We start from the raw sequence: 9,081 nt of genomic DNA on the forward strand, positions 1-9,081 counted from the left end.
GCTGACACCCTCGCTGGGCTTCCGGTTGAAGGTTGCCGAGTACATGTCGTGTAAACAGCGATAAGTGGTGAGAGCGTGTGTGAAGAAGTACACCCCTGCAGGGTTAACATTATCTATTCGAATAGCCGTGTCCGCGGTAAAGGACTTCTGGTTGCCTGTATAGTTCATAGACAACTTGAAGTGGATACTCTAAAATGCGCAAGATAAGCGTGAGTGCTATGGATGTCGTTCTCATAGGTAGACGGGAGCGGATCCATAGTGGTGTATTGATTGGTGAATATGTGGACTCATGTGCGCCACCTCAAAAGAGTTACTTGCAGTCGTAGTTCAGGTTAGCCACTGAGTCAAAGCTGGCTTGCTGTAGTTAAACTCCACCACCCCCTTTATTGATACCGATACATATGTAGATAGTTCTGATGTAAGTCTTGCTGGGTACATTTGTACTCATGTTTGCCTATTTTATGTTTTGTAGAGAGACTTCAGTCTCGCTATTAGTTCCACGTGGACTTCGACATTTAGCTTGTTACCTCAGCTACCATCTTGTGCCCTCGGCAGGATCTGGTAGATAGTCAGGCTTCTCAGCCTTTTTCATTTATAGTTGTCTGCACTCGGACATGTTAAGCTTCCGCTTGTGCTTGACTTGTGTGCTCTGAATGCTGGGTCATGAGACCCATGTTTGTAATATCTCGCTCCTCGGAGCCTATTGAATAAATACTTGAGTCATAGAGTCATGTTGTGATGCCATGTTGTATTTGCACATATCGAGCATATTGTGTGTATGTTATTGAAATGCTTGGTATGTGTGGGATCTGACAACCTAGTTGTTTATCCTTGGTAGCCTCTCTTACCGGGAAATATCTCCTAGTGCTTCCACTGAGCCATGGTAGCTTGCTACTGCTCTGGAACACTTAGGTTGGCCGGCATGTGTCCTTCTTCGTTCCTGTGTCTGTCCCTTCGGGGAAATGTCACGCGGTGTCTACCGTAGTCCTGTTAGCCTGCTACAGCCCAGATTCTTTGGAGTCCTGCTAGCCCAGTTGCTACAGCCCGGATTCACTTGCTGTTGACCGACACGTTCGTTGTTGGGTCATGTATGCCTGTCCCTGTAAGTTAGCGCCACTTTGGGTTCACGACTAGTCATGTCAGCCCGAGTTCTTTGTCATATGGATGCTAGCGACACTATCATATACGTGAGCCAAAAGGTGCAAACGGTCCCGGGCCTGGTAAGGCGACACCCGTGGGAATACCTGTTGGAAATATGCCCTAGAGGCAATAATAAAATGGTTATTATTATATTTCCTTGTTCATGATAATTGTCTATTGTTCATGCTATAATTGTGTTATCCGTAAATCGTAATACATGTGTGAATACATAGACCATAATATGTCCCTAGTGAGCCTCTAGTTAACTAGCTCGTTGATCAATGGATGGTTATGGTTTCCTGACCATGACATTGGATGTCATTGATAACGGGATCACATCATTGGGAGAATGATGTGATGGACAAGATCCAATCCTAAGCATAGCACAAGATCGTGTAGTTCGTCTGCTAGAGCTTTTCTAATATCAAGTATGATTTCCTTAGACCATGAGATCGTGCAACTCCCGGATACCGTAGGAGTGCTTTGGGTGTACCAAACATCACAACATAACTGGGTGGCCATAAAGGTACACTACAGGTATCTCCGAAAGTGTCTGTTGGGTTGGCACAGATCGAGACCGGGATTTGTCACTCCGTATGACGGAGAGGTATCTCTGGGCCCACTCGGTAATGCATCAACATAATGAGCTCAATATGACCAAGTGGTTGGTCACGGGATCATGCATTACGGTACGAGTAAAGTGACTTGCCGGTAACGAGATTGAACGAGGTATTGGGATACCGACGATCGAATCTCGGGCAAGTAACGTACCGATTGATAAAGGGAATTATATATGGGATTACTTGAATCCTCGACATCGTGGTTCATCCGATGAGATCATCGAGGAGAATGTGGGAGCCAACATGGGTATCCAGATCCCGCTGTTGGTTATTGGCCGGAGAGCTGTCTCGGTCATGTCTGCGTGATTCCCGGACCCGTAGGGTCTACACACTTAAGGTTCGGTGACGCTAGGGTTGTAGAGATATTAGTATGCGGTAACCCAAAAGTTGTTCGGAGTCCCGGATGAGATCCCGGACGTCACGAGGAGTTCCAGAATGGTTCGGAGGTAAAGATTTGTATATAGGAAGTCTAGTTTCGGGCACCGGAAAATTTTCGGGGGTCACCGGTATTGTACCGGGACCACCGGAAGGGTCCCGGGGTCCACCGTGTGGGGCCACCTATCTCGAGGGCCCCATGGGCTGAAGTGGAAAGGGAACTAGCCCCTGGTGTGCTGGTGCACCCCCCTTGGGCCTCCCCCTGCGCCTAGGATTGGGAACCCTGGGGGTGGGGGCGCCCCACCTGACTTGGGGGGCAAGTCCCCCCTTTGGCTACCGCCCCCCTTGAGATTGGATCTCTAGGGGCCTGATGCCCCCCAGGACCCCTATATAAAGAGGGGGGAGGGAGGGCTGCGCACCCAAGACCCCGGCGCCTCCCTCTCCCCCCGTAACACCTCTCCCTCTCGCTGAGCTTGGCGAAGCCCTGCCGAGATCCCCGCTACTTCCACCACCACGCCGTCGTGCTGCTGGATCTCCATTAACCTCTCCTTCCCCCTTGCTTGATCAAGAAGGAGGAGACGTCTCTCCCAATCGTACGTGTGTTGAACGCGGAGGTGCCGTCCGTTCGGTGCTAGGATCATCGGTGATTTGGATCACGACGAGTACGACTCCATCAACCCCGTTCTCTTGAACGCTTCCGCTCGCGATCTACAAGGGTATGTAGATGCACTCCTCTCTCTCGTTGCTACATGACTCCATAGATTGATCTTGGTGATGCATAGAATTTTTTTTATTTTCTGCAACATTCCCCAACAGTGGTATCAGAGCCAGGTCTATGCGTAGTTTCTATGCATGAGTAGAACACAAGATTGTTGTGGGCATCGATTTTGTCAATTTACTTGCCACTAATAGTCTTATCTTGTTTCGGCGGCATCGTCAGATGAAGCGGCCCGGACCGACGTTACACGTACGCTTACGTGAGACAGGTTCCACCGACTGACATGCACTAGTTGCATAAGGTGGCTAGCGGGTGTTTGTCTCTCCCACTTTAGTCGGATCGGATTTGATCAAAAGGGTCCTTATGAAGGGTAAATAGAAATTGATATATCACGTTGTGGTTTTGGCGTAGGTAAGAAACGTTCTTGCTAGAAACCTATAGTAGCCACGTAAAAACATGCAACAACAATTAGAGGACGTCTAACTTGTTCTTGCAGCATATGCCTTGTGATGTGATATGGCCAAAAGGATGTGATGAATGAAATATATGTGATGTATGAGATTGATCATGTTCTTGTAATAGGAATCACGACTTGCATGTCGATGAGTATGACAACCGGCAGGGGCCATAGGAGTTGTCTTTATTTTTTGTATGACCTGCGTGTCATTGAATAACGCCATGTAATTACTTTACTTCATTGCTAAACTGTTAGCCATAGTAGAAGAAGTAATCGTTGGCGTGACAACTTCATGAAGACACGATGATGGAGATCATGATGATGGAGATCATGGTGTCATGCCAGTGACGATGATGATCATGGCGCCCCAAAGATAGAGATCAAAAGGAGCAAAATGATATTGGCCATATCATGTCACTCTTTGATTGCATGTGATGTTTATCATGTTTTTGCATCTTGTTTGCTTAGAACGACGGTAGTAAATAAGATGATCCCTCATAATAATTTCAAGAAAGTGTTCCCCCTAACTGTGCGTCGTTGCGAAAGTTCGTTGTTTCGAAGCACCACGTGATGATCGGGTGTGATAGATTCTAACGTTCACATACAACGGGTGTAAGACAGATTTACACATGCAAAAACACTTAGGTTGACTTGACAAGCCTAGCATGTACAGACATGGCCTCGGAACACAAGAGACCGCAAGGTCGAACATGAGTTGTATAGAAGATACGATCAACATGAAGATGTTCACCGATGATGATTAGTCCGTCTCACGTGATGATCGGACATGGCCTAGTTGACTCGGATCATGGATCACTTAGATGACTAGAGGGATGTCTGTCTGAGTGGGAGTTCATTATATAATTTGATTAGATGAACTTAATTATCATGAACTTAGTCTAAAATCTTTGCAATATGTGTCTTGTAGATCAAATGGCCCACGCTAATGTTGCCCTCAAGTTCAATGCATTCCTAGAGAAAACCAAGCTGAAAGATGATGGCAGCAACTATACGGACTGGGTCCGGAACTTGAGGATCATCCTCATAGCTGCCAAGAAAGCATATGTCCTAGATGCACCGCTAGGTGAAGCACCCGTTTTCCCAGCAACTCAAGATGTTATGAACGCCTGACAGTGGCGTAGTGATGATTACTCCCTCGTTCAGTGCGGCATGCTTTACAGCTTAGAACCGGTGCTCCAAAAGCGTTTTGAGTAGCATGGAGCATATGAGATGTTCCAAGAGCTGAAAATGGTTTTCTAAGCTCACGCCCGGGTCGAGAGATATGAAGTCTCCGACAAGTTCTACAGTTGTAAGATGGAGGAGAATGGTTCTGTCAGCGAGCACATACTCAAAATGTCTGGGTTGCACAACCGCTTGACTCAGCAAGGAGTTAATCTCCCAGATGACGCGATCATTGACAGAATCCTTCAGTCACTCCCACCGAGCTACAAGAGCTTTGTGATGAACTTCAATATGCAGGGGATGGAAAAGACCATTCCTGAGGTATATTCAATGCTGAAATCAGTGGAGGTGGAGATCAAAAAGGAACATCAAGTGTTGATGGTGAATAAAACCACTAAGTTCAAGAAAGGCAAGGGTAAGAAGAACTTCAAGAAGGACGGCAAGGGAGTTGCCGCGCCCGGTAAGCCAGTTGCCGGGAAGAAGTCAAGCAATGGACCCAAGCCTGAAATTGAGTGCTTTTATTGCAAGGGAAGTGGTCACCGGAAGCGGAACTGCCCCAAGTACTTAGCGACAAGAAGGCCGGCAAAACCAAAGGTATATGTGATATACATGTAATTGATGTGTACCTTACCAGTACTCGTAGTAGCTCTTGGGTATTTGATACCGGTGCGGTTGCTCATATTTGTAACTCAAAGCAGGAGCTGCGGAATAAGCGGAGACTGGCGAAGGACGAGGTTATGATGCGCGTCGGGAATGGTTCCAAGGTCGATGTGATCGCCGTCGGCACGCTACCTCTACATTTACCTATGAGATTAGTTTTAAACCTCAATAATTGTTATTTAGTGCCAGCTTTGAGCATTAACATTGTATCTGGATCTCGTTTAATACGAGATGGCTACTCATTTAAATCCAAGAATAATGGTTGTTCTATTTATATGAGAGATATGTTTTATGGTCATGCCTCGCTGGTCAATGGTTTATTCTTAATGAATCTCGAACGTGATGTTGCACATATTCATAGTGTGAATACCAAAATATGTAAGGTTGATAACGATAGTCCCACATACTTGTGGCACTGCCGCCTTGGTCACATTGGTGTCAAACGCATGAAGAAGCTCCATGCTGATGGACTTTTGGAGTCTCTTGATTACGAATCATTTGACACATGCGAACCATGCCTCATGGGAAAAATGACCAAGACTCCGTTCTCCGGAACAATGGAGCGAGCAACCAACTTATTGGAAATCATACATACTGATGTGTGCGGTCCAATGAGCGTTGAGACTCGCGGAGGCTATCATTATGTTCTCACTCTCACTGATGACTTAAGTAGATATGGGTATGTCTACTTGATGAAACACAAGTCTCAGACCTTTGAAAAGTTCAAGGATTTCAGAGTGAGGTAGAGAATCAACGTGACCGAAAGATAAAGTTCTTACGATTAGATCGTGGGGGAGAATATTTAATTCACGAATTTGGTACGCACTTAAGGAAATGTGGAATCATTTCACTACTCACGCCGCCTGGAACACCTCAGCATAATGGTGTGTCCGAACGTTGTAATCGCACTCTATTGGATATGGTGCGATCTATGATGTCACTCATCGATTTACCGCTATCATTTTGGGGATACGCTCTAGAGACAGCTACATTCACTTTAAATAGGGCACCGTCTAAATCCGTTGAGATGACACCGTATGAATTATGGTTTGGGAAGAAACCTAAGCTGTCGTTTCTAAAAGTTTTGGGATGCGATGCTTATGTCAAGAAACTTCAACCTGAAAAGCTTGAACCCAAGTCAGAAAAATGCGTCTTCATAGGATACCCTAGGAAACCACTAGGTATACCTTCTACCTCAGATCCGAAGGCAAGATCTTTGTTGCCAAGAACGGGTCCTTTCTGGAGAAAGAGTTTCTCGAGAGAGAAGTAAGTCGGAGGAAAGTAGAACTTGATGAAGTATTGCCTCTTGAACCGGAAAGTAGCGCAACTCAAGAAAATGTTTCTGTGGTGCCTGCACCGGATAGTGAGGAAGTTAATGATGATGATCAAGGTACTTCGGATCAAGTTGCTACTGAACTTCGTAGGTCCACAAGGACACGTTCCACACCAGAATGGTATGGCAACCCTTTCCTAGAAATCATGTTGTTAGACAACGGTGAACCTTCGAACTATGAAGAAGCGATGGCGGGCCCAGATTCCAACAAATGGCTTGAAGCCATGCAATCCGAGATAGGATCCATGTATGAAAACAAAGTATGGACTTTGACAGACTTGCCCGATGATCGGCGAGCGATAGAAAATAAATGGATCTTTAAGAAGAAGACGGACGCGGATGGTAATGTTACCATCTATAAAGCTCGACTTGACGCTAAGGGTTATCGACAAGTTCAATGGGTTGAATATGATGAGACCTTCTCACCCGTAGCGAAGCTTAAGTCTGTCCGAATCATGTTAGCAATTGCCGTATTCTATGATTATGAGATATGGCAAATGGACGTCAAAACGGCATTCCTTAACGGCTTTCTTAAGGAAGAATTGTATATGATGCAGCTGGAAGGTTTTGTCGATCCTAAGAATGCTAACAAGGTATGCAAGCTCCAGCGCTCCATCTATGGGCTGGTGCAAGCATCTCGGAGTTGGAACATTCGCTTTAATGAAATGATCGAAGTGTTTGGGTTTATGCAGACTTATGGAGAAGCCTGCGTTTACAAGAAAGTGAGTGGGAGCTATGTAGCATTTCTCATATTATATGTGGATGACATACTGTTGATGGGAAATGATATAGAACTCTTGGAGAGCATGAAGGCCTACTTGAATAAGTGTTTTTCAATGAAGGACCTTGGAGAAGCTGCTTACATATTAGGCATCAAGATCTACAGAGATAGATCGAGACGCCTCATAGGTCTTCCACAAAGCACATAACTTGATAAGATATCGAAGAAGTTCAATATGGATCAGTCCAAGAAGGGGTTCTTGCCTGTGTTGCAAGGTGTGAAATTGAGCTCGGCTCAATGTCCGACCATGGCAGAAGATAGAGAAAAGATGAGTGTCGTCCCCTATGCCTCGGCCATAGGGTCTATCATGTATGCCATGCTGTGTACCAGACCTGATGTAAACATTGTCGTAAGTTTGGTAGGAAGGTACCAAAGTAATCCTGGCATGGAACACTGGACAACGGTCAAGAATATCCTGAAGTACCTAAAAAGGACTAAGGACATGTTTCTCGTTTATGGAGGTGACGAAGAGCTCGTCGTAAAGGGTTATGTCGACGCTAGCTTTGACACAGATCTGGATGACTCTAAGTCACAAATCGGATATGTGTATATTTTGAATGGTGGGGCAGTAAGCTGGTGCAGTTGCAAGCAAAGCGTCATGGCGGGATCTACATGTGAAGCGGAGTACATGGCAGCCTCGGAGGCAGCACATGAAGCAATCTGGATGAAGGAGTTCATTACCGACCTAGGAGTTATTCCCAATGCGTCGGGGCCGATGACTCTCTTCTGTGACAACACTGGAGCCATTGCCCTTGCCAAGGAGCCCAGGTTTCACAAGAAGACCAGGAACATCAAGCGTCGCTTCAACTCCATTCGTGAAAATGTTCAAGATGGAGACATAGATATTTGCAAAGTGCATACGGATCTGAATGTCACAGATCCGTTGACTAAACCTCTTCCGCGAGCAAAACATGATCAACACCAGAACTCTATGGGTGTTCGATTCATCACAATGTAACTAGATTATTGACTCTAGTGAAAGTGGGATACTGTTGGAAATATGCCCTAGAGGCAATAATAAAATGGTTATTATTATATTTCCTTGTTCATGATAATTGTCTATTGTTCATGCTATAATTGTGTTATCCGGAAATCGTAATACATGTGTGAATACATAGACCACAATATGTCCCTAGTGAGCCTCTAGTTAACTAGCTCGTTGATCAATGGATGGTTACGGTTTCCTAACCACGACATTGGATGTCATTGATAACGGGATCACATCATTGGGAGAATGATGTGATGGACAAGACCCAATCCTAAGCATAGCACAAGATCGTGTAGTTCGTCTGCTAGAGCTTTTCTAATGTCAAGTACCATTTCCTTAGACCATGAGATCGTGCAACTCCCGGATACCGTAGGAGTGCTTTGGGTGTACCAAACGTCACAACGTAACTGGGTGGCCATAAAGGTACACTACAGGTATCTCCGAAAGTGTCTATTGGGTTGGCACAGATCGAGACTGGGATTTGTCACTCCGTATGACAGAGAGGTATCTCTGGGCCCACTCGGTAATGCATCATCATAATGAGCTCAATGTGACCAAGTGGTTGGTCATGGGATCATGCATTACGGTACGAGTAAAATGACTTGCCGGTAACGAGATTGAACGAGGTATTGGGATACCGAAGATCGAATCTCGGGCAAGTAACATACCGATTGACAAAGGGAATTGTATACGGGATTACTTGAATCCTCGACATTGTGGTTCATCTGATGAGTTCATCGAGGAGCATGTGGGAGCCAACATGGGTATCCAGATCCCGCTGTTGGTTATTGGCCGGAGAGCTATCTCGGTCATGTCTGTGTGATTCC

Source organism: Triticum aestivum, chromosome 6B (genome assembly GCF_018294505.1).
Source record: "Triticum aestivum cultivar Chinese Spring chromosome 6B, IWGSC CS RefSeq v2.1, whole genome shotgun sequence".
NCBI lineage: Eukaryota > Viridiplantae > Streptophyta > Magnoliopsida > Poales > Poaceae > Triticum > Triticum aestivum.